At 37.6% G+C, this 26970-nt stretch overlaps 1 long non-coding RNA gene across 1 annotated transcript; it reads right to left on the bottom strand.

Annotated features, from left to right (window-relative positions):
- Positions 1-5910: 5910 nt before the first annotated feature.
- LOC122878817 lies at positions 5911-16823 on the bottom strand. The gene is made up of 3 exons (XR_006378540.1): positions 16605-16823; positions 14635-14728; positions 5911-6943 (listed from the first exon to the last, which is right to left on the bottom strand). It is a non-coding gene; the product is annotated as an uncharacterized LOC122878817 (long non-coding RNA).
- Positions 16824-26970: the final 10147 nt, after the last annotated feature.

The raw sequence follows: 26970 nt of genomic DNA, 5'->3' as shown, positions 1-26970 counted from the left end.
GAGCGGGACAGAGAGATATCACTTCCGGCTGCCATATTTGACTCAACGTCTAAACTTGGGATAAAGAGCTGAAATCTTTTTCATTGCGTGGCAGACATTATATTTATTGTTATATGCTGGACAGAAGAGTCTGGGGAGTTTTGAAATGTCTTCAAAACAGCGGTAAGTTTGTCTGTGACGAATCATCAGCTCGAACATGTAAAACATGAACATGTAAAATCGAAAGTTACAGTTAAAGTTACAGTAGCTACATGAGAGCAAACGGGCTAGCAACAGTAGAGAGGTTAATGGTTAGTTAAACGGTTAGTTAAACGGTAAACGTTGGCACTTCAAAACGGACTAAATAAGTTAGTTAGCTTTGTAAACTAGCTAAGTCAGATAAAAGTGCATTCACACTTGATTGGGTGCCTGTATTTCCCAGTTTTACAGTAATGTTAATGCCAATGTGTTTCAGTTTTACAGTTAAATGCGGCGGACAGAGCAAAGAAAGAAAGGACTGAAGATGGAAGATTTCTTATTTTCAAGGCCAAGGTTTCAAGGTAATGTTGATGACTGCACTCACCTTCAGTTCATTAACGTGCATTAATGTTACCCTTAAAGTGGAAAAACTTTACTGTTACATTTTTCAAAATCAGCATTACATCTTGTAATAATTGATTGATGTTTTTTTAAACTTAATTTGACTGTAGGTGCAATATTTACGTTTTCTAACTGTAGCTGGCGTTAACTTTAAACTTTTTGTCTGTTCAGTTACGTTACGCTGATTTTTGACAGCACTGTGTCTTTGTGTAAATATGATGACAATAAATGTAGATATTTTTTATTTATCTGTGATTTTTGCATTTCAAAAGATTGTATGAGATACTGCATGATGCAACTACACATGAACAGCAGACAATAGTGGTGAATAGTTGACAATGTTTTTGTAATGTGCTGTTAATTTGAGGATATATTTGACAGGCTTTGGTGTTCATTGCTAAAGATGAGGTTAGGTCAGTGTAGTTGTCAAACATATGAATTTCAAGGTACAAAAATGGTCTGTTTCATCTCACCAAAAACCAGAGCACTACAACTTAGACCAGCAGCAGTAAAGGCCAGACATGGGAGCTCACTGTATGGACAACTTTGCCAGTTACTTTTGAGGTAAGAGATCCAATGCTACATCTTACACAACATAATTGTGATGTTGCATTGGATTACAGTCGAACTTTGAAATTGGAAGTGAGAAACATTTCATTTTTAACGTCTCCGTGTTCATGCTACCAAAGCAGGAAAAACATGGCGATCCACAAGCGAGTAACAAGCGCCAGAAAATTGAGCAGAGCAAATTTGGCTCATGGACGAGTACTCTGAGGAGAGGAAAAGATACAAATGGTAGGACTTAGTGTTATTCCAGATGGCTGTTTAGAAAATATGGCTCTCTAGATAGCTATTTTCAAAATAGCTGTTTAATTTTTGATAAGGAGAGGTATGACATCGAAGAAAAAGGTCAAGAAACTGTCTTATTAGCTGGGATATCAGTAGATTTTCATGGAAAACTCATGCACAAATGTATGTTATTAAGAGTGATGTTAGGTAATTGTTGTTAGGTACATTTGTATTATTCCTTTAACACACAATCTGTAGGAACACTATTAATAAAACAATTCACATAAAAGTTTCAGTTAATGAATCTGGGAAATTATTAATCTTTGCAATAAAACCCAGGTGCATGGCATTAATAAATGTTGGAAAAAATCAGAGGGTCATCCTGTTGTAATTAAACTGGCCTTATTTGTTTTTCCTTAGAAATGCAAACACCCTGATGCCCGCAACAGGCACAATGATCTTGAGAGATGGGGATGAGTGGTAGATTAAGGTAAACATGGATGACAGCACTGATATTATGTGATTTTAGCCAAAGGGTCAAAATGACGAACGTTCACCCAGAAGTCTGCCACAGTGTACCTTTAAAAAAAACAAATGTCTTATTGTTCCTGTGGTACATGGTGAATTAAACCAGTTTCAGAAAGATGTCTTCCAGGTTTGATGTCAGTGGCACAGAAGCCGGTCCTGCAGGTTCTTGTCCTCTTTTGCATCTTTTGTCTTCTAGCTGAATACCTGTGAAAAGAGAGCAACCCTTGGTGTTTGCAACATCAAGGTACAGAATCCACACTTTGTGGGGATGGAAGGGAACTACATGAGCAGAAAATCTTCTAATATGTCCTCCTCCGAGTAATTGTTTAAAAAAAAGTTTTCTTTAAAATAACAAGCAAGCCCTAAGTGTGTTATTGTTTTGTTAACACTGTTTTATTGCTGACATTTATGATTAGCTGTTGAGATAACTGTTATACAAAAAGGCTTAGTGAGAAAGGTTACTTTGACTCTGTAAATAACAGTGGTTCACTAAAACAGCTAAAGCTAAATCATTGCTGGTTGTAGTCATCGTCCTGACATGTTTCTGATCTGTATTAATCTACAGTTATTATGATCTTTCTTTCCTCAAATGCAGCATCAAAAAGGCTCTAAATATTAAATCGCCATGCTGGGTGGTTTTTGTAGCCTAGCTGCCAGATATTAACAGGTAAACTGGACAGAGTAATACTTGTAGGAGTGTAGTAGGAGTGTTATATTGGGAGATGTTGACATTCCCACTGGTGTGGAATGTCTTTCAGACAATTGCAATCGTTAATAATTTATTAGAATAAGCTAATGTAACACATGGCTTCTAATGACAGCTAGAAATCAGACCTCATATGGGGATGGTAATTGTGTTGACTGTTCAGTTATTTTTGTCTGTATTTCCCAGAAGTAGCTATTTAAAAGCAATACATTGGAGCTAGGTGCAGCGTAAAGGCAAACCAGCTTATTAAGTTAACATGCAGACTGTGCTACCAAAAACTGGAAGACAAATATGTCTGCTACAGGTGCTTAATAGAGGCTGTGCAAAAACTTTTTGCTGACACGATATGCAAAATCATTTTGTATGTATTGTTATTTTTAAAAGTCAGCCTCTGTTAAAGTACACTGATTAGATTCAAGACAAGAAAGCTAAGGGCTGAAAATGAGGTTAATGTTCGAGTAATATTCCAGCTGCAAAATAGTTGAGTGAATTCCATGTGTAATAGCATTGCATCAACATCTCTTGAGAGGACCTCAGTTTGGTACCATATGTGGCCATGAATGACAATAACAGGTAGCTCATAGAGTGATTTCCATAAAAAGGAGAAACCCAACCTGCATCTGTGACTGAACCTCAGTTAATACAGGATTTAGCTATTATACTAGCCTTTGTTGGGATCTGATAGGTAGATACACTTTAGAGCTATAGCTGTAATAAACTGTAGACATCTGGTATGTGTGTGTCAGTTAAACTACATGTAAGATATTGTTTATTTGCTGTTTTTTTACAGTAATACATTCCGCATTTTTTAGATTTATAGTAGAGGGTCAGGAAACATGCTGAGATGCCTAATGCCTAGTTCTAAGTTCCTTATTGTAAGTACCATTGGCATTTATCAACATTTTATAAGACACCATGTTACCTTTCACTCAGCCAAATGTTTGCAGTATTAGGTCACATGCAGTAGGCTGTTCAAAAGCATGGAGCCAGACTGCACATCTGAATTTTATTATCATGAAACACTATTTCCATGAATGAAATTGAGATGTATAGGGATAGAGTGGTATGTTAAGTTGAATTTGTAGATGTGTGTCCTGGCTGCTTTAGAGGTAGAGCAAAATTTGATTCACACAATACAAATAACATGGATATCACAAATTTATTTTGTTATTTCAACTTTAGGTCACACTGATTTCTGACACACTGTTGTTTTCAAAAGATGTCGAAGATCAGTCTCGATTTAAGCAAGTGTATTTGGCAAAACAGTGCAAAACATGTCACTAATGCATTGAATATAAAGGATGTTGTCAGAGGGTCCATTCATTGCAGAAGATAACAACAGATGGTTTTACTTGACGGGGAAATCCTGTAGGGTTTATTTTTCTGTGGCTTTTGCTTGTTCGATAATATTCTCATGGTGGTTAGTGTTTATTATGCAGATACACGCAGCTCCAACCCGGCAGGGTGTTCCAGTAAGATTATGAGAAGGTCCTCCAAAAGAGATGATGCTGTCAATATCATGGAAAGATATTCTGACAGAATGTGGCAAACATTTCTTCCATATGAGAGTGATTTCCTGCTTATGTTCAAAGTCAACAATGTCAGAAAGTAAAAATGCCCTAAAAAGTCAATGAAGCATGTTTTCCTTTTCTTTAGGTGGAGTCTAGATTGATAGATATATGTCAAATTATGGCCTCTGATTTTAAGCAGGTAAGACAAACTTTATGACACAACACTACTTTCTTAATGAAATGCACTGATTTCGTTGGAATCAAGCTCGTGAGAAACAGAAAACGGTGTCGGATGACTACATTGTTTGGAACTGCTCTAGACTGTGCTTACATTTTACCTCATTGTTACCACAGAATAATCGATAAAATGTGATGTGCATGATATGTCTAAGAGCCTATGTCCTGAACAAATGTTTGTAACTGTGAACCCAGAGATTACAGTTGGTATGCATTAACAGCAGTGCTACAACACTGTGTTCTTATGTGCTTTGTCCCAGCTGGTCTTAACCTTTTTTATTAATATTCTATAATATCTTGAATTAATTCGTTGTTCAAGAGTTACATTTATGGCAGTATTTTTCTTATTCTCCAGCAACTTCGAACAAAAGTCCATGTTAGTGTATTATGGGAAAGCTAAGACTTGTGTGAAATTTCCTGCACCATAAATCAACAAAACTTATACTTGGAAAAGGTCAGTGAAGAGGAATCTAAGCTCTTTATGGCTGAAGTTAGGGAAGTGATCACTCCAGATCTTAGTCCTGGAGGCTGCAATTCATTTGTAATATTTGTTTCCAAAATTGAAATTTATTGGGGAAAAATGTTATACCAAAAGCTTAGCAAGCGCTGACCACAGAAATGTGGCACCCACAAAGCCATGTTTTCATTTACAGTAATTTACTGATGTCACTGTTACACTCATCTGACTGACACTTTGACCTGTGGCTCCAAATTGTTGTGACTACTTGTACTTACATTCGACATTTTAATAAGTCTATGAATCAGATAATGTGAAGACCTTCAATGTTCAGATAAAAAGCCATTTGATCCTTATTCTTCCGGAAACCAGATTAGATCGTAAATAGCTGCCTGTTAACCTGTTGAACCATTCTTTATTAATTCACTTTAGCAGTCATCAAAACAGCTAATAGGTTATGTGTAGTGTGGCAGTGTACTCATGTTGGGCTGTAATACTATCTGTAATCTTACCAAGTCTTTCCACAACTGCAATCATGAACACAGTGTTACAGTCCGGTTTGTCAACACATAACATTCTTTAGCAATACTGTTGCTGGATGTTATTTGACTGTGTATTGGGCATTAGACTCTGCCAACCCGGTTTTGATGTCTCCAATGCAATTTCAACATCTGAACAGTCAAACCGATGTAATCATTTGGTGCACTTTGTGCCAACATAACCTTGAAATTAAGGAGGATTGATTCAGTCTTTTGAATTTTGATGCTACCCAGATGTGAATCATTTTAGTCTTAACAGTGCCTTAGTATTCACTAGAAAACTCAGTTTGACATGAGCGTGTTTGTCTGTTTTGTCATAAACATGACGCATGTTTTTGTGAGTGTGGGGTGCCATTAAGGTTAGATCAAGTATTGTTATTGGTATCAACATTTATTTTCATCACATCTAGTTTTGTTCAGCAAAAACGCAGATTTTCATTCAGCTGATGAATTTATTGTAAACATTTAGATTTTATTGTGATTTGTTTTACTTATGGTTTAACATGTATTAAATCCACATTAGCTCCTTTTCATGTTTGAGGTGTTATCAAAACATAGTCAAAATATAGTCAGTGAATGGCATGTAGTACTGTTGATGATGACTTTCATATTTTCTAGTTTGCATTCAGTAAGATCTTTTCTGCCAACTCAAAAAGCATCAATGTAAAGGCATTTCACCTGACACCTTGTTTTCATTTTGTCTTTGGATTTTGGTTTGTCTGTCGAATACGTAAAGAGGAAGTCTCCATCTACAATATGTAAACACAATTTAGACTTGTTCGGATAGGTTGATTGTTTCCTCTTGACCTGAGGTACAAGAGTTCAAATATATTGTCATGCATTTTTAAATTGATGGTAAGCTGCTGATGATCTGTGTAATTGAAATGTACACTTGGCATTTACCAAAGAGCAACATCTCCTTTAAATCTTCCCACAACACTAGCACAGCTGAACAGCACAACAACTGGAGGCCTCGGCAGACTGTCGGGAGTATCATCAATTTATTTAGCAGAAAAGAAATTGCACCTTACTACTCATGTATCAAAGCAGACTAGTGGCTAATGGACTGCATGACCCCTGTGCACTTTATGTGGAATTGTATTTTTTTTTTAACTTAGATATCCACCTTAAGAAAAATGTGACACCACTAGTGATTTATAGCAAAAAAGTGAAACAAGCGCAGATTTTGTACAGTCCCATTGTGCATTTGTGACAGTGACATATAACATGGGAAGTTTATTCGAATGTGATCTCATATTTCTGGCTCTCTAGTTCATCAGCCGCCTTGATGTTATCCCTGGAAAATACATTAGGTTGCCTGGTTGACAAAAGTGAACAAGTTATTGTTAGCACCTGAAATATTACAGATCTGATTTTATATTATATACATAAACTGAATTATGCTACAGTGCTGTTGGAACAATCTTTTCTAAAGTGCTAGAGTAATGGGGTGCCGGTGGCTCGTCTGGTGGGGTGCGCCCCACGTGCAGGGCTGGGACCTTGCTGCGGCGGCCCGGGTTCGGATCTGGCCCGTGGCCCTTTGCCGCATGTCATCCCCTCTCTCTCTTTCCCGAATTTCCTCTGTCTTCGGCTGTTCCTGTCGAGTAAAGGCAAAAAGCCCAAAAAAATAATCTTAAAAAAAAAAAATCAACTACAGCTGTTTGCTACACTATGTGGTTGTGCTTTTATATCGAAAAATGCCATCACCCTTGGTTGGATACCTTAGGACCTCCACACATACCCAGGTGATAATCTGTATTAATAATAATAATAATAATCATTTTTTGTTTTTACTATACAGTGAAAATTATGTGAAGTAGGAATCTACTTAGCCAATGGTGAAGTCAATTCCATTTAAACTGAGCGATCGCCCAAAATAAATGCTATTTATAATACTGTTTAGTGCCTTTGTCACGTCTTGCATATAGAATTATCAAACTCAACTTTATATAGACGTGATGGGATCACTTCATTATTTTACATTCACTTTGAATAGTTTTGTATTTTTTGTTTGACAGTGGTTTTCTGTTTTCTTTCCCTCAGACACGGAGAGCTTTGTCAGTGGGAATCACCAGCCCAGTCTCCCCCAGCTCCTGGAGACAGAGTCCAGAGATTGGACAACTGTCTTTACTAGTTTACATGGAACTCTACCGCGTTCTGTTATCTGAAAGTAGTAGGTAGCCTTCATTTTGAATAACTAACTTTATTTTTCTTTAAACAGTACAGTTTCAGGAACAATACATGCTAAATGCCAGATAGTTTGCAGTTGTCTCATCTATATATGTTACCATTGAGACAATGATAAACGTAACGGTTAACGTAAATGATAAACTGTTCCTGCCTCAAAGCACATTTAATCCATAATTGTATCTATGTTGAGTAATATTCCCTGACATCCTCTTTAACATGTCAAACAGTAGGCTATGTGTTGTGTCCCTTTCGCCTTGCGTGTATTTGGTGACTCAAGAGCTGAGGCATGAACAGAAACTGAGAGGTTTCCATCAGATGATGTAAAGACATAAAACAGGTGGCAAAAATTAGACATCAAACTTTCCACTTTCCGCTGTTATTTCCCACTTTGTTCATTGTGTTGACAGAGCTTTCACAGATTACGGTCACAACCTCCAGAGTTGGGCATTAGATTGACAAAAGTCAACACCCATTTTCTCTCAAGTGATAATTCTGTAATCATGTAGAATGGTTTTGCAGACAGTTTTTACCTCCTCTGTGTCAATAATTGTAACTGCTAACAGCAAATTTGAACTTTGCAACAATTATTGAAAAAGCAACAAATAAGGGTTATTCAGAATCGCAGGATTATAAAACCATTATTAATACCCAAATGAATAAATTAACTCAATGCCTTGAATGCTTGTAAACTACACTTACAGTGCAGTCAGAAATAAGAGGAATGTTGTTTGTTCTTTTGAAAATAAAAATTGGCTTGAAATTAATGTGACTATGAGGTTAAGGTGCTCACTCTCATCTTTAATTTGAGTATGTGAATCCACATCAGATCATCCATGTAGAAACTGGAACCCTTTTGACACATAGTCCCCCAGTTTTAGGAGACAGAAAAAAATGACACAGGTTAACATAAATGTAATCTCATCGTATTTAATATTTGGTTGACTATGACTCATAGATATCAGAAAACACTTAGAGTCTACTCTAGAAATGCTTTTCCAGGGCTGTACAGCAGCCATATTCATGTCTTACTTGTGTTGGGAGCTTTCCTTCTCCTGTCTGGTCTTAAGCAAGTTAAATTCCAGTTGGATTGCTTGTCCACTCAGTGGTGGTGACGGAGGTGGAATCACATGAAAAAGTTGATGACAATGCATACCATCTATATGGATGTGAACACCTTCAAATACCCTTAAAGCTGAAATGAACGGTAAAGCACATTACAAAGATGTTCCCCTACTCTCCCATACTCTTCATCAGAATAATTTTCTCAGTATGTTCACCAAATAGTGAGATAGCTCACCTGTTCTTTTCACCTGTTCTTTGAATGTTGTTTCACATGTTTGGCAATGTATGCTTTTATACTGAAGACATCTCTTAAGGCTTACAGTCACCATGTGTCTTCATTAGTGTAATTTTACAAATTCCAAATGTAAGCTACTCTGCCAGTTTGGTGACAGACAGGCCACAGTGCAGCACAGCTAAACACTTATCGCTGTCTTGTTTTTACTGTGTTTAGCTTTCCCAGCATTGCTTAATTCTATTGAGAGTGATTAATTAACTTCTAAACCAGAGGTCGTGTGAAATTACTTGCAGCCTGCCACCTTGTGCTTCCTGTCAGTCATCTATAGTAAAGCAAAATGGTTTTATATCATAATCATATACAATGACCATAGAATGATACAGACCATAGAATCAGCAATTACTGGAAGTATATATTCTGACTACGACTCCTGGACTATTTCACAATGGTAAACATATCAGGAATCTCTTTCAACAGCCTGAGCAGTGGGTTCTTTGTGCCAACACTTTGGAAATTCCAGAAATTAAATTAAATTGGATACATCTGTATTGTAACTTGTTTAAAATGTCAGCCCTTTATTTGTTCTATAAGCCAGATTCAGTGATAATGAGAACTTGCTAGACCTAATACCCAGACAAAAGAAGCATCCACCTGAAGAAGTGCTGGATAAAACTAGTGGCCATTTTACAGTATTAATTAATGTCTTCGACCAATTTTGGTTTTCGTGATTATTGGTCCTATTTAGACAGTAGTTAGGAGGACTAGGGTTTAGGGATGCTTTTGTCTTCAGGGACTCATTGTCCGCTTTTTTGACAACGGATCAGTTTTACACTTACAAGTTAATTGATTTAACTGTAATTTACTGGATTTATACTATCTTGTATTTTGGGTCGTAAAACCCCACTTAAAGAAAGGATGGCAACTTTTTCATGAAATGATGTGACATGAAATCCTTGAGAACAATGACAGTTATATATTTCTTGTTATTTGCCCTTTTGTTTCACTTGTGCACCTCACAACCTAAACAATACTTGCTTTGTGGTATTTGATTAATTGTGGTTTGAGTTAATATAATGAGATCAATGGCTTCTTTGATTGGTTTTGTTACAGTTGTCCTGGCTGCTTGGGATTCATCTTGGAACATAGATCAAAAAACTCAGTACAATACTACATGAACCTATTGCAAATGACTTGTTAACACAGACAGACATCAGCATGCAGATAACCAATCTTAGTTTAACCAAACATATTGCAGTCCAAATAATTTAATTTGCCAAGACTAGGTTTCCTTTTGAAATCAAAAGTCTAGTTGTTGCTACGAAAGCACGACAATAAAAACAAAATACATCACCTCCATGGCCGTCTCATGCTCCAAGTTAGCAGTATGTCAGCGCGCTACCTTACATTCTTTGTCTGCTTGTGTTTCTCCCTGACAAATCTTTGGCAAATTTCAGTCATTCACAGTTACTGGTCTCCGAGCCTTCTGGCCGTGTCTCATGTTGAGTTATTTTATTACATTTATCTAGCAATTTTTTAACAGTATTTATATTTATTGCCACTCAGTAGTTAATGTGAAAAGTTCGAAGTGGACACAAGTTGACACATTTATTACTCTAGTTACACTTTGGCCCTGTTCAGTGTGTAACTGCTGATGTACAAAAAAATCTAATATTAAATCAATGTTGGAGCCTTGTGCTTGACATACACTTAAATGTGGCCAACCACTAAACATTTTCAGATTGGACAGCCATCTTATTATTCGTATAAAATAAGCTGTTTCATATGTTTTCTCTTGAGCTCTGGACTCAATATTTAGATAGAACATATGAAGGAGCCAGTGTTTGACTACATTGATATGATGGTCTGGATTTTACATTTCATATCATCAACTGTAAAGTACCATGAATCTTTACTTAGGTAGTCTCCGTAAGTCCTAATAATGTAACAGTTTACATTCATTCAGACTGCTTTCATAGATCAAGTTTTGAACTTTGTTTTGTTATTATCTCAGGAAATGGTGCCACAACACAGAAAAAGAAGATGGTAAATACAGTAGAATGGAATACTTTTTTAGGTTTAAAGAAATCAGGGAGACAAATCCACTTTGCCACTTTATGTACATATATACTCACAGTGTGATTCATAGCTAGTCCTCCTCAAATCTCATAAATAAAACTCAACAAAACGTTAGCCACTATTAAATGCGAAGGAATTTCTTCCACATTGACAGGTCATTCGAGCATTTCAGTGACAACATTCAGTGTCCCCTTTTCCTTAAAATTATCTCTTGAAATCATTCAGTTCCTGAATTAGTATCCATATATGTAAAATGCAGCCTTCCTCTATAAAATTCTTACAAAGACTGTTGCTAGTGGTCCTGTTTTGTTCATGGGATGCTAATATGGTATTTTCAGCATTTACCCAGTAATTACTTCAGGCACATCAGTGTCCACTGTCTTTGCCTGAATATTAGCAGGTGGTTTATCTTTTTGAATTCATTTTTGAACAGAATGAAATTCTGTTCAGGGTGCCATAAACAACGTGTTGGCAGCTCCCAAGTCCAGTCCTGTTTCTGGAGGGTTTTTGAAGCATCTGCTGTTTCTATGATCACAGGTGTTGTGATTTCAAAACAAAGAATGAATTAAAAGTTGAGTCACTGTAACAACATCTTTGCTTCTCCTGCAGCCAGTTCAGGTGGCTCACACTTGGCGAGATCCTCCAGGAACTGCACAATGAAAGGGTGCACCGTTGGTGAGTATTTATGGCTCTTTCCCTGCATCTCCGCCAGGTGTATAAAAGCCTCTGTAGCTCAAGAATCTGTTGATCTCATGGCTTTCTGTGTTTGCACAAATGCTGCATGTGGTTTTAAAGAGTTGGCGATGAAGGTACAAAGCTTTTCAGTGACAGTGAAAAAATTCACAGAATGACTTTGCGCTATCCATTTAGGGCCACTGGCTTGTGCCACTAAGGCCACTATACTCTGCATGTTCCTGTCATAGACACACACCACATTTTTATGCATAATAGATGGAGGAAGCCTAGACACAGGAATGTTTTAAGGAACATATCTAGACTCTTATACAGAAAAGATATAGAGGTGAGTATTATAATCTGCTAGATTAGCAATGCACATAGAAATGCTACAGGAACACTCACGTTGGAAGCACAGGCACCCTGTTTCAGCACCTGTTTCAGGATATTCTCTGTAATGTCCTGGGTTTCTGCTTTAAAGCAATTTGAACACCTTGAAACCATATCATGTTTCACCACTTAACTTCCAACAATGTGTCATGGGTAAAATTATAGAAATTTTCACATATGCTGCCCCATTTCTATTAATGAAAACCAGGACCAAATTCTCAGAAATAAATTATTACAGCACATGCCTGTCAGTCAGAAGGTGCTTTATCTTCTTTAAACTTTGATCTCATTGTAAATGTCTTATTGTGAGAAATGTTACAAACACTATCACACCGATAGTTTTGCATAACTCAAAGGTTGATATTGGCGTGTTCCTTATTTTGATTTTTGAAACTAAAACCACATTGTTAGTTATACAGCAGTCAATTGACTCCTTAGTGAGCAGTCCAAACCAGCAATGACTTTGTGCTGTGTCCAAGTTTAATTTGTAACAGAAGATGTGAGGTGATGGGAGACAATTCAGTTGTCTGTCTTTGTGGCGCAAGTTCTTTAAGGTCAGCTTGGCCCCCACTGGTTCGAAAGCCGGTGAAGGGTTCTACTGGTTGGTCATGGTGTCTGTGAGGAGAGGAGTGGGACACTGGGGGATATTGTGAACGTTTATATATGTTGGTGGTTAATGAGAGGTGAAAAGAAGGAGCCATGTCTCTTCTCTGATACAGTTAGTGAGTTCTCTTAAACTTAAAATATGTTTGGTTTGGTTTAAAAGTACATTGTGGTTGCTAGGGCTACATAATTGTGCTTTCAAGATACAAGTAGCAGTGGTGCAAAAACTGACACACAAAAAAGGAAACTGTATAGTAACTGTGTAGGGTACTGCCCCAGCAACAAGCTTTTGTGCTCCAAAACATACAATTCTGCTCTACTTTAAAATTTTTAATAAAAAAAAGGTTGTCGTCTTTTTTTTATCCACTTTCCATCTTACACTAAATCACCAAAGTCATAAATTATGGTTGAATAACCAATACTGTTTACACCCTCTTTCTCGCTATTGCGATTTCATCATTCAGACTATTTTGTCTTTATAAACTAAACCAAATGTTGGGATGCTAGCTTTGTGACGGTCATCCAAAGGACATGCATTTAGTACTATTTCTGTTCATTTTTGTTATATGTTAAAAAGTAATGCATCCATCGCCCTCAAAAACACCACACACACATACAAATAATACTGGAGTATTCTTACAGATGTAACTAGACACTTTGATTTTGAATCAGGAGCTCTCAGGCCTGTCAGGTCTCATCAAACCTTTTCACCTCCATGCCAGCAGTTTGATCTGACAAATTAGGTATTTACCATGCCATAGTTGCACCACAAGCATTTTTGTGATATTTTCCTGGCAAGGTCTGTGGAAAATGTCTGTGCTGGGCTCTTACTGCTTTCTTTTAGTAACACAGTTTGTCCTGCCTGTCAAAACTCTTGACAAGACAGTCATTCTACCCTTATCTTATTTTGTTTTTATTTTGTCTCCATTTTGACGGAATGTGTTATTGAGCTTTGGTGTGATATCACATTGATATTTGATATCACATCTCTGAGGTTGTAATGGCCAGCTGAACTGTGCCTTACTTTGTGATTAATGAGTTTGAAGTGGAGTCACCCTGTGACAGACATGATGTAGAGTGACTTGGAATTTCCATTTGTGTTTTATATTTTCGGGCTAGCTCAGTATCCTACCACATGAGTAATTAGCAGTTATTGCTTTTTTACAACATATGCACATATGCTGCTTTCATTTTTTGTTAACATCTATGGCATTTTAATTGATTTCTTATGATCATATTAGCAAAAAAACCAAGCAGTTTATGTTAGACAGCTTGTATTTTTCCTTTGCTATAAATACTGGCAGTTGAGCCAGCAGGCTGTTATAAGGTTTTGCACTGATCGTGCACCATGTGCCTTCACCTGTCAGCCAACAATCCTTCACTCTGTCTCAAACTTCCACTGCCTCTCAGAGCTGAGCAGTCTTGACAGATCAAGCCGCAGAGGCTGAGGGCATTGATTTGAACAGACGAAAAGCAGTCGAGCTGCACCAGTGATAACATTGTGATGTGGGAGAAAGCATGACAGGAGCAGCAGAGCAAGCAAAAAAAAATCAGTCAGTGAGCCTGACAAAGTGGGTCATCATAACAGTAGACCATGAGTCCTTTGTGAACCTGTTCACTGAAATCCTTGAGATGCTGTTGAACTACTTTTGCCTCATACACAGGTTTATGGACAATCTTCTGTGTGCTACGTTTTATTAAAGGATAATACCATTATAGTATACTGCGCCTAGATATATTCATGAATCATAAAAGCCTGTAAAAGTGTGTGTGTTTGTGTGTGGGGGGGTGTACATTAGGATGACATAATTACTTTAACCATTAACTTTCACGGTTAATTTCATTGTTGGATGTTTTAGTCCAAATTATGAGTTTCATTTGTCATTGGCCATTTTATGTTTGGTTTCTTAGCTAGGTTGTTCTTGAAATGTAGTAATTGAAAAGTGAAGTCTCAACATGGCTTGTAAAGTTGAATATATTTACAAGTGAAGTTCCAGGTGCTCTGGTTTCCTGCCATCATGATATAAATATCAGGTGGACTGGAGATTCATAATTACCCAAAGGTATTGTTGTGTCTATCTGTCTCTGGTAGTGCTGTGGTGGACCGGTTTGAGGTATTTCCATGTCTTCTGCCCACTGCTTACTGAGATACTATGGGCAGAGAAAAAGTTAAGAAAAATAAGTGTCCATTAGATACATTAGATTTAATTTGTGATGAGTTGAGTCTCTACAGTATTTATTGTCATCTGTACCAAGCTCATCTTTACATTGGGGGAAATCCTCTTGACTTCATCTTTCAGTGTACAAAAAATGCATTCTCCTTTTTGTTTGGGATTGTTGATTCCTTAATAGTTAATTGTTTTCCTGAATAGTTCCAGTTGCATTATTTTATTGCATGCAACAAGAGTCTCGTGAATTTCCTTTAAGGTTTATTTCACAACATACCAGAGAAGATTTTATTTTGTCCATAATATGCCTGTCAGACAGTATTTGTTGAGAGAGCCATTGCCAGGAAATGAGTCAGTTGTGTTCCACCAGTGACTCTGAGACAAGCTATTAAGTGATTTACTGACCCTCTGGTAGATATTAAGTTGACATAAAACCCCTATGTTCTTATTTCAAAATATGGCACAGTTCAGAGAACATGAATATCACGCAAGGTTCCCAGGGAACTGTCACCTAGTGATGCACATTATTAACAAAGGTGAATGTTTTATTATCACCAGAGGGAACATGTAGAGGCAGCTCTTCTTAGTTTGAACTGAGTGTTCATCAACATATGTCTTTCTAACTGATCAACAATCATCTATTTACCTTTTTAAAGATTAATACAGATGCTTCGGAGTGGTAATTGGGTGACAAACTGTTCTGCAAATAAATATTTTAGTGGGGTTACTCTCTACACAGTCTGCGATTAAGTTGTACCATTGTATTATTGGACATGCTGCGATGGTCCATCAGCATATAAAGCTTCCCTCCAAAATATTCTGTCTCTCTTATATGTCATGCCCATCATCGTCATGTAGTCTTCTTCTCAGTAATTACTGGTACCCGTGAAGTTAGTGCAGGTTTGGCTCTGCTCAGGTAGGAGGGCAAGTGCAGTCTGTCATGCAAGAGCAGCCCTGAACATTCCTGTCCTTGTAGATAGACTTTACATCTATTATGTATCTAGGTAACAGGACATTTGAGGCTTACCTAAATTGTCTTATTCTTTCCAAATACCAGTATTGCCACAGATTGTTTTTTGGATTTAATTGCCTTCTTAAACTGAGGTAAATTATTTCCAAAAGTTCAGTTTGAGCAGAAGTTAGTGAGGAAGTGTCTAAAAAAACAACTTGAGCATTAATTTACATTGAGCCTGTTGCTGCTTTTGTTTTAAACAATGAAATCATAGTAAGTCATAATTATTCTGTACTTTAGTCAGGGTTGGAGATTAACGTTTATGTCCACTTGCCACTGTGTCTGGTGGATTCCAAAATCTACTAGCCACTCAATTTTTTTTATCCAGCCACTTTCTTGTTTTAACCGGCAGTGTGTAACTGCATGTGAAAAATAATCAAACATCAAAGAAAATAAAAGATCTACAATATTCAAGCAATAGGCTATTTTATGTCGTAAGGTAAATATTTAAGCTCTTACAGAACATACTGACATTCGCTCTCTCTTTATCATACAAACACATAGTAGGTGTAATGCTGTTTGTTGAAGTACCAGAGTGCACCTATGACGCTCGCGTGTGCACAGTTAAGTTGTGGCTCGTTTCGAAGGTTATGTAACCACTATTCCTATGGTGGCAAGTTTGCATACATTAGTCAACTATAAATGACCACACAATCAAATGTTAGACTGACTTCATGAATAGTTTCATCATGTTGAGAATATTACAAGGCAGTCATCCAAACATCAAGCTAAGTAGTATTAGGCGATACCATGGCTGCAGTAGGTTGTAATTAGCGTGGCATTAAGCAGTAATTTACAGCCGAATGAACACAAGTAGTTTGTGTTTTAAATGACTTCATTTACTTACTTGTGCTGAACAAATGAAGCCGCATTCTGAGGAGAAGTTGCAGTGCATGCAGAGGTCAGGCTCATCTAATAAGCTAGGCTATGAAAACGGCGCTAAGCAAGCTTTCATTCCCTGCTGGCATTGTGGATGCAGCACAAATAAAGATGTCAGAAGAGTGAATGATGATTGAAAGGATGTTTTGCTGCCTTTTCATCTTTTACTAGTTAACGTTAGCTAGCTACAGAGCGCCGCTCAAAGACTACTGGCAAAGTTTAAGGTGGAATGATTTCTTGCATGTTACTCAATGCATGAGTTGACGTCGTTAATCAATCAACACACCTTAAAAGTCAATAGGACAACTTTGACCATTCCATTTGTTTTTATTGGCTCTCTTGCATGACATACGCTTTAGTGATGATTGGATCTTCAAGCGCTTAAAAAATGTATATGAATTTCAACCGAATTATGTGAAATGCAAATATTCTATTTCCTCACTTGGAGGAAGAAAAAGTGGCGGAGCATCTCTCTGGTGCGCTCCGGCAGCACTACACCTATCTTAACCCCTGCTATGAAACACCACATTGTTTTTCTTTGTCTCCTCGTTAAAAAGTCCAAGTGAAACAAGCAGACTCGTGATTCTGCATTGTGGAATGTCACAAATCGCTCTGTTATGCTACTTTTATTTACCCTCCACCGTGGCTGGTAGGTTGAGCAAATTCACCACCACTACCCAAAATCACCCGCATTTGGTGGGTGGCGGGTGCTAATTTCCAACCCTGACTTTAGTGGGTGCCACAACTTTCCGAACACTGACCCTCTGTATGCTCACAACCTATGAGAATAGGCAGACACGAGCTCAGACCCAGCAGTGCTCCAGGCCACCCAGCACTCATTAGATAAGATGAAAAGAACATGAGCAGCACTGCAGATGGTACAAGTACAGATAATTGTGTTCAAGCCGCGTACCTACTGATAATAGATGATTCAAAAGCTGGTGTCCATTAATATTGCATTTTTGCTTCCTCCTCAGCTTGCTCCTGATTGGCTTAGGGTGATGTAAAACAGGACTATTGCCAGTTGTCAAAAATCACAGACAGAAATAGCATCCAGCTGGAAAGAGACAGTGATGACAAGAATAATCACATCTTCACTGAAAACCCTCCATCTGCATTTCTGGATATGATTTTGGAAATGACTTAAGTTAGCGTGTTTCTACTACGATGTATTTAGCAGTGGTCCTGTTTAATGACACATTTTGTGCCTCATCTACTTCAATACCTTAGTTGTGTAGAGCTTTGTTTTTGGAGTCATTGTCTTTTGTACTGTTTAACAGTGATGTGCTTTCAGATATCTGTCAGCATGCATATGGATGTAAGCTGTTCAGAAATCATAAAGTAAGATAATATCCAAATATGTTTTTACTTTAAAAATAGGAGCATTTTTCTCAACTGATGTGGCAGTCCGGATCTATTGAGCCTGCCACATCTTTCATCACACCCGTCCAGGGTAGCATAAAGTTTTTATCTCTTGTTGAAAACAGCATAAAACAGAATCAAGAAATTAGTTCCTGATGCAGCCTCAACCAAAATATATTTTGCATTTAGAACTAAAACGTCTGTTGAAGTTGTAGGTCATTTTCTAAAACATAACTTGCTGTAAAAGCGAACACATTCCCAATGAAATAGCTTCAAGGGGCCACAAGATACAAGCCTCCTACTTACTGAGACTCCTGAAAGGATCTGACCTTGATGGAGTGAATTGCACTTTAATAAAATATGGAGGTAAATTAGACTTTATCTTGAGTTGGGGAAAAAACAACCAAATTCTTAAAGCAGAAGGAGAAAAAAAATGTTTGATTTCAGATTACCAGTCACCTGCCTCCAGAATTTTGAACAGTAACCATCAGTGGAAGAAGCACTCTGTTCACAGTGCAAAATATACAGTACATGTCTTAATTTTTAAAGAGTCGTGTTCTGTACTGCTAAAATTACAAAATATTTCGAATCCTGAAATGTAATGCATTTCAAATGAATTTCTTTAAGACGTAGAGCTTGTTTCTCTTGTCAGTCCTTATTTTAATTATATAGATCAGATGTATACTGTCAATACCGTCACTGCATCATTTTACTGAACCCAAATACATACTGTCTGTGTAGCAATATTGTACTGCTTTATTTTAAATCCTAAACAGATTGTTTGTTGGTTACAGCAGGTTTTTAAACATTTGGCCACACTGCCACCCAAATGCACGTATAACAGTTACGGGTGTTAAACAATGTAATGTGTGCCACCTGTTACATCAGTCTACGGTAGTGCTCACAAAACATGACAGTAAACTTTTTAGAATATGGAGAAGACTGCAACAACAGACATTAGTTACTTCAAAAAACAAAAAGAAAAAAACTGGCACATCCCGGGCACATCTTAGTTCACATTTTCCTTTCGTCATTCCCTCCCAGGCGAGCACAGCTGCTGCAAAACAAGAGAACAAGAGGCACTTCAGGAGAACTGGAGTAACAGAGAATGTGGGGTGGGGGGGGGGGGGGGGGGTGTTGTTTCCCTAGTGCCTAAATTCTGACCAAGCTGGCAGTGCTTACTTAATTAGCTCGCATACAGAACAATAATGCCAAACCCTTCCTGAGCATGTTCAGTGGACATTTCACAGACATTACGCAGTGGTTTTGCCCCATTAAGCATCCATCTTTTCATGCCAAGAACCACATCCAGAAATTAACAGGCCAGCTTATAGATATATGAATGTGGGACAACTGCAACAATGTGCCAAAGGGATTGTCAGGAAAAGGCCTCTACTGTTGAATAGTGCATCTGTTTCATGAGGAAATTTTCACTCTTAAGTCTTTTCTTTCACTGCCACTCCTAGTGAACAGAACTAATGTCTGTTGAAACAGCAGCGGCAGTAATTATTGGCTAAATTGTCTGCTTGGACAAGAAATTAATTTGAAAAATTTGCAAACCTGGCCTAACAGTATTTTGCTCCATTTACACTACCATTTTGAATATGAGGTACCACAGGTCAGGTTTCATCCAACAAGCTTGCTTCTGTGTATAAAAATAAAATAAAAAACAGTCTGGTCTCCCGAACGTTTTTGAAATCAATGGAAAATGTGACTTGAGCACAAAAGGTGACAAAAACAGTACTTGGCATAATAAAAGTAGCAGTAAATCAAAATAACAGTGAAAAGTAAGTGTTGTGATTGATCGGTGTGAGCTTTCATGTCTCATAACCTGGCCTCTGTACTCATAACACATCAAGAAGATTTCTGCTATGACACTACTATTAAATGTTTCCATTTTAAACAGGTTTTCCTTATTTAACCATGACTGAAGTATTTTACTAGCCTTAAATACATAGATTTAGTTGCCTTTACTTAACTAGGTTTAGCTCCCTAAAGCTAACTCTAACATTAAGCAAAGTTTTGTATTTTCTTGAAGATAGCCCCTGGTCAACTCCATCATGCCGTATAATGAACATGGTTTGCCCTTGCCTTGGCAGCCGTCAGGGGCTCTGGTGGACCAGACTAGTGCAGGGGGAGCAAAGGTTCGACTGAGTCCCCATAATAGATCTCTTTCCTGAGGGTCTGGGGTGGGAAAACAAGGCAATTGAATTACATTCTCATCTAAAGGAATATGAGTGCTAGTGCTTGCTAACTTTAATCAGTCAATGCCTACATAAGGCACAGGCTTACAGAGGCTCCAGACCAAATCCAGTATGGTGTGGATAGTGTGACACTGCTGCTTAACGGGCCAAAAAATAATTTACTCCTCCCTTAAAGCTTCCTGTTAGATGCTAGTAAATATAAGTGAATATGGCACATTTGTTTGCGTTTAAACCAATAAAACAAAAGGGATTTAATGAGTGATGTAATTTCGTTGTCTGAGCTACAGAGTACTAGAAAAAACTGAGTTCAATATAGCTCTTTAATGAAAGAAACAGCTTTATTAATGCTTACAGAGCAGTTCAGGGATTTTATGTACAGGGGTACGTTTACACCGAAGAGCAGCTATTCTAATTATTTAGCTCATCTCTCTTATGAAAAGAGACTGGAGGGAAAGTGAAATAAACACTTGAAACTGTATGCCACAGCTAGTCAGAAAAAAAGCCCTGTTTTTGTTTTAACTGGAAAGCACTGGATAATCCGTCTAATAAATGTTCTATTGGAGACTTTGCTATGCAACGCAGCTGGTTGTGTTTGGAGTACATACTAATTCAGACACTCAGCACGCTAGATGATGCACAGCACACTTTTCTTGAACATGGTGTAAATTATGCACGGCATCTTTTGGGGAAGTTTGGGAACAGGGGTCATAATTAACAACAGGGCTGCAGAACAAGTTTTAGGCTACACATTTCGCAATGCGAAGCTGTGCAAATTGGAATTATTACAGGACTGGAATGAAATTTGTGGCGCCTTTGAGGATTATGGTGGATGATCAAACATAAGTTCTTTCCTGACTTGACCATTTTCCATGAATTTCCGACTTTAAAGAGCAGGTATTATTGGTGATTTGTTTAAAATTATTTGCTCTGGCTTTGTTGGGGGTTATCAATCAACAGAATATGATTGCTAAAGCAGTGGAATCCTTAGATATTAAGCTGGTTTGGATTTGTGATCAGAATTAATATACCAAAGGTTTGATTTCCTCTGCTGCACTGTGTTAAAGGGTAGGTATGGATTTTTCCAAGTCTATCTTGAACAAGGACTGTGGATTTTGTCACCCACTTTGTAAGTTGTTACCGCAACCAATAACTCACTCAACGTATATATAGCATGTGAGTAATGTGTTAGGATAGACTTGAACAAATCCAAGTCCTATCCCATCCTAGCAGTACCTTATGCAAAATCAATCATGTTACAAACCAAGCTCTTATAAAGTTTAAATGTTATTTTCAAAATCAATATACAATTTACAAGCCTACTGTGCAGTTTATTAGTATGGGACTCAATATACTGTAGGCAGATACTCAAAATTAAATGTTTTACTATTCTCTATTACATTTACAGGATAAAAAATAACCCTATTCTATTAATTATAATCATAAAGGATTTTAACTTTAAAAATACTCCCTATGTGCAGTAGATCTGCTGTATTTTCAACTGGTGTTAGTCTTGCTCCATATTAACATTGTTACAGTTAGTCACGTCCTTCAGGAAAAATGAAGAAGCAGGTTTTTCAGTGTAATTGCTTAAAACCATAGTCAAAAAGTCAAACACTTTTTAGTACATTTACTGCATAGTAAGTGCCTATACTTACTATATGCCTGCAGATTAAAAGTACAGACTTCTCTCCCAAACAATACATTACTATCATAATGGTCAGCTTTTGGAGTAGAGTTGCGTAAATTTGTGACTTTAGAAGACAAAGAAAGACAGAACTGCCAAGAGCTCAGTGGGTGATATACTTGGGGCTTGTGGAATTGTCAGTGAAGATTGATGTCTGTGTCAAAATCTGCATTTCAGTACACTTGTATATTAAATGCTGTACTATTGTAGTAATGCTCTACTGTGTGGCATTGGGAGTGCTGGGGTTTTATCTGATGTGATCTCACTCTAGGTAAACATCCGACCTGGCATGCAGTTTTTAGCAGCTGCACAGGGAATGTAATGACTTTTCAACAGAACATACACTACTTACAGAGCAGGCCTATGTGCTTTTATGACCATTCTTAGATGGACAGCTTTATATTGTCAAAAAGGCATAATGGAGGTGAGGGAGAGTTTTAAAATAAGCACAAAAAATTGTATGAATTAGCCAGGCCAACATAAGTACTGAATATCTAAAAACTAAAAATCTGGAGTATTTTTGAAGGGGACCATTTGTTGACTATACAACCAATAATCAACTTTGCACTGCAATCACTCTACTGCGTATCAGTGGTAATGGTGTATTAGTATATCATCTCCCCTTAAAACAGGATCCCAGCAGACATTAGGCAGTGAAGAAAGATAAGACTAATTGCATTGTCCAATATATATATAAAGGCTTTAATATGCATTTTCTCCCTGCTCTACCTAGAGTGCCTGAATAACTTGTTTTGTCTGTGACCAACACAGCAGTTTGTCTACCTGTGTGGTCAGAAGATGCTAAGCAATTCTGACCTCATTTTGCTATGCTGTCTTTTTTTTTTTTTTTTTTAAGTAATCTGCTCCAAACCTCTTGTGTGCTCTTTCATATGACTCCATCTATCTGTTATGTTACTCTCTTTACGTGTGGTTTTCATCTCATAAGTAAATAACAGCTGACCCACTTTGTGTTGCACAAACAGACAGTGGCCTTTTGTTCAACCAAAAGCATACAAAGAGTCGTGCACTGACGTCTTACAGCAGCAACACCTGACAGTTTTTACTTTTCCATTTCACTTCAATACAGTAGATTACTACCCTGTCAATGAAAGATGTTCCCTACTATCAAAGTGTGGGTGTTGTAAAGAAAACATTTGTTTTGTTATATGTTGTAAATGCAGTTATTTAATTGTAAAGTAGTAGTTCTTTTGTTTGTCGAGTGTCATTTCGAAGCCTTGTTTATTGAGCTTGTTGTGTATTTTTTATTTGGTATTTAACTGCGACAAACCGATATTGTGGCTTCTGTAAACATACAACACTGGATTTCTTTCAGGTAAGGGACAGTAAAACAGTCACGTGTATGTAGAAAATTTGTGGATTATAAATTCAACTAAATTGAAAACTGATTTTGACCTTGAGATGATCTATTATTTCTGTTTCTGTTATTTTGTCCATCCACTGTACAGTAGTTCTCCCCAAATTAAATTTCCTGTCCATGCTATGCTTGCATGCTCCCAGTTGTTCTGTTACTGAATTGTATATTTTAATTACTACAAAAGCACTTCTAAACTTCCTTACATTTTTCCACATTATTGCAAAATGTGAAAACCTGCCTTCAATCCTCTAATTTTGCAATGTTCCAGATGTGTGTACCCAGGGTATGACGGTTTAACCAGGGTACATGATCTGGTTGTAACTAAACATATGGACATCTTAGGGGATACATTTTAATCTGAGTTCTGTCACTCAGTCTCCATGTTTAGGGATTTAGCCATTACTCACTCCTCTGCTCATGAATGTAGAATTCAATTGCTGGCACAAAACATGTCAGACAGAGACGTATCAGTTACATAATTATTTAATAACACATGTTATTGCAGCAGTTATTTTATGTCTCACGGGACTTTCTGACAGTTTAAAAGAACCCTCATCAAGCAGAGCTGGTATTTGTGTTGTTTTGTGGGATGGATGTTTTGAGCCAAGACGAAGGCCACATGCCCCTCTGCCTAACGCCTTTCAGTCTTGGCCAGTTTGTTTTTCAGAGGCACAACTGGCCTTCTGAACTGTCTTATTTCCATGTTATCAATGTGTAATCGTTTCTTTTCTTACTGTTCAACAGGCATTACCTTTACATCCTCAAAGTTTATACACCTGATTTTGTTGCAGCATGATTTTACTAAATTTTACAGTACAAGTAACTTTAGTAACCTTTTTTGATGATTTCATTATATTTGAGGAAGGGTTTTGTGTATATATATATAATGTAAGTGAAGGATGTAGGAAACATTTTCAGGGTGAGTGCACAGTTGGATAAACCGATCCTAAAGGCTGGTGTCCTGTGTTTTTAACAAAGTGGGAAGAACTTTTGCTTATAATTTGCAAGCAGTCCATATAGAGCTTGTAAGTCCCTAGCATGTTCCCGTTTTCAAATCAATTTAAAGGTCATTATGCACAAAAAATAAGTGAATGCCATCCAAGCAAAATCCTTTTGTTAAGCATTTATCTAATTTGTCAGTGTTTGATTGCCTTTACATAAAAACCACTAAGAAAAAAAAGACTAATTTCTTTGATATTGATGACAGGTCTTTGCCTTTTTCATTATTTCATATACCATAGAAGGAGGCAGTATTTTTGTAGATTTTTTTCCCCATTTCAAAATATTATTTTTCTATTCTCCATTCTCTATTCTCTATTCTCCTAATTCAATGTTGATGGCCATCATTTGCTGTGTTGATACTGGAATCTAGCTGCCATGATTCAGTATGCTGTTATCTGTCATTAAATGCCATTAAGTTCGAGTTATGTTTGCTTGGATTTAAGTGTCATAGTAAATATGATGATTTATGGCAATACATTATGGTGCAGAGCAATACCTTTAATAGCAATACCTTTAACCGCTGTACACCCATGACTGCAACCCCCGACATGGAGACAACTCTGTTGTGAAGTTTGCCGATGACACCACCGGATTTCAAACAACAACGAGACTTCATATCTGGAGGAAATCAACAATTTTGCAGAGTGTTGCACAGAAAACAACGTACTGCTGAATGTCAGCAAAACCAAGGAGCTGATAATTTATTTTAGGAAAAGGAGGCCAAGACACACACCCCTGTGCCAAGTTCTTGTTAACTTTTACAGAAGAGCAATAGAAAGCATCCTGACTGGAAACGTCACAAACTGGCATGGAATGTGCACGGAAAGAGATACAGACGTATCCGCTGACGTACGACCAGACCATAGACTGTATATAAAGATGGACGACGTGACAGCTCCCCAAAAGTGAAGCCAAAACATCTTGATCGCCCCCTGGTGGCTGGCTGCAGTATAGGTCATAAACACATATTCTCTCCGCCCACCACACCTAAAAAATCAAAGTACATGTCAAATATATTGGGCGGGACCGCGATACTGCGGCTCCAACCCTGATCACTTCTGCGCAGACTCTGGCGCCAAATGACATCACCAGCGCAAGATGGCTGCTCCCGTATCCGGGATATTTTGACTTCACTTTTGTACAGTTGGAGGAAGTGGAGACGCGTTGTCCATCTATATATACAGTCTATGCACCAGACTACAGAGCAGCTTCTTCCATCAGGCTGTGAGACTGCTTAATTCATCCTCAGCACTCCACCATGTAAAATAGTTTTATTTCTATGACTTATTATTTATTCATTCATCTACTGTGTATAATTTTTCTATATAACGTTTGTCTTTGTGAGTAGCATAAAGGGAAATACAACTCACATCTCCTTGTTCAACCCTGTGTTGCAAAATGATAAATAAATCTACCTTGTAATATGCACTAACATTGCATTGTGAGTTCAGTTCAAAATCCTAGAACTTTCTTCATTATTAAAATGCCATGAATTTGTCCTCGTTACAGTACTTAAAGCTTATTTACGCAATAATTTAAATGTTATCATTAAATCAAACGACTCGCTGCAATGTGAAAAGAACTGAGGATCCCACTGAGAGTGAGGATCGCAGTGTGCAGTTCTCTGCCGTTTCATCTTTTTGTTTTAGTTTGATGGTTCGGTAAGTCTCAAACAAAGCCATGGACAGCCACTCTCAGACCATGAGCTCATACGACACACAAGCAGGTTGTCCCTTACCTGTCCAGCATGAAATCGTTGTGAACTGAATAGGCAATGAATACTGGATTCGCATAGGACAGAAAGTGAAAAACGGGACTTCTGTAGGGTTGTCCATGTTGCTCTGTTTCTGCTGGATGTGCAAGTAGTAATCCACAAGATGCTCTGTTGCTGTGTCTTTGTTTTGGATTCTTTCTTCCTCCTAGTGGTCAAATAGTGCAGTTTTAACTTGGCTGTTTTCACTTCACTGCTTTTGTCATACCTGTAACTTAAACTACTTTGCATGCAGGTCCTAGTGACACAGCTATTCCATTCTCTGTTGTCATGCACACGCACACACAGACATACACACATATACAGGCACACATGCACGCTATTGTAAAACCTGAAGACCTTTTCTACTCTCTGTTTCTGTTTCTCTAAGCACTCAGCATGGTGTCAGATGAAGAGTGGGCAGAGAGTGAGAGACAGAAACAGAAAGAGCTGCTTTTGGTTACAAAAGTAAATGTCTTGAATAATTAGGGTCTCAGTAAGTTCCCGAAGTGGATGTTGTGGTTTCTTTTGATTATTTTGAACAAGCAAATATTTGGAAAGTGTCTCCTTTGACTTGGTGTGAGAACTTGCTGGGTTATCTTTGGATAAGTTTGTCAAAGCCTTCCATCCATGGGTATTTTTGAAAATGCCACTGATTCATGTTCACACACTGAGAGCACACACTAAGTAAACTAAGGTACTTAGTACTTATCACATGTGGTACTTATCACTTCTGTTGGTCCCAGAGCTGGCCCCAAGAGTTCCATTATGGGAGACATGAGGAAGTTATAACAATGTCAAGGAAGTGTGTTAGTGTGTCTTTCGGAAGTGTCACTGCACTTAATTGACCCCTGAGAAATAGGGTAAACTAACCGTAACTGAATTTCACTTAAAGGTATTTTGTATATACGTAACTTTGATCTGTGGAAGCAGGAAGTTTCAGTTTTGTTGTCCTGT

The sequence above is a fragment of the Siniperca chuatsi genome, linkage group LG7 (genome assembly GCF_020085105.1).
Source record: "Siniperca chuatsi isolate FFG_IHB_CAS linkage group LG7, ASM2008510v1, whole genome shotgun sequence".
NCBI lineage: Eukaryota > Metazoa > Chordata > Actinopteri > Centrarchiformes > Sinipercidae > Siniperca > Siniperca chuatsi.
This window is presented reverse-complemented; position numbering and strand designations above follow the sequence as displayed.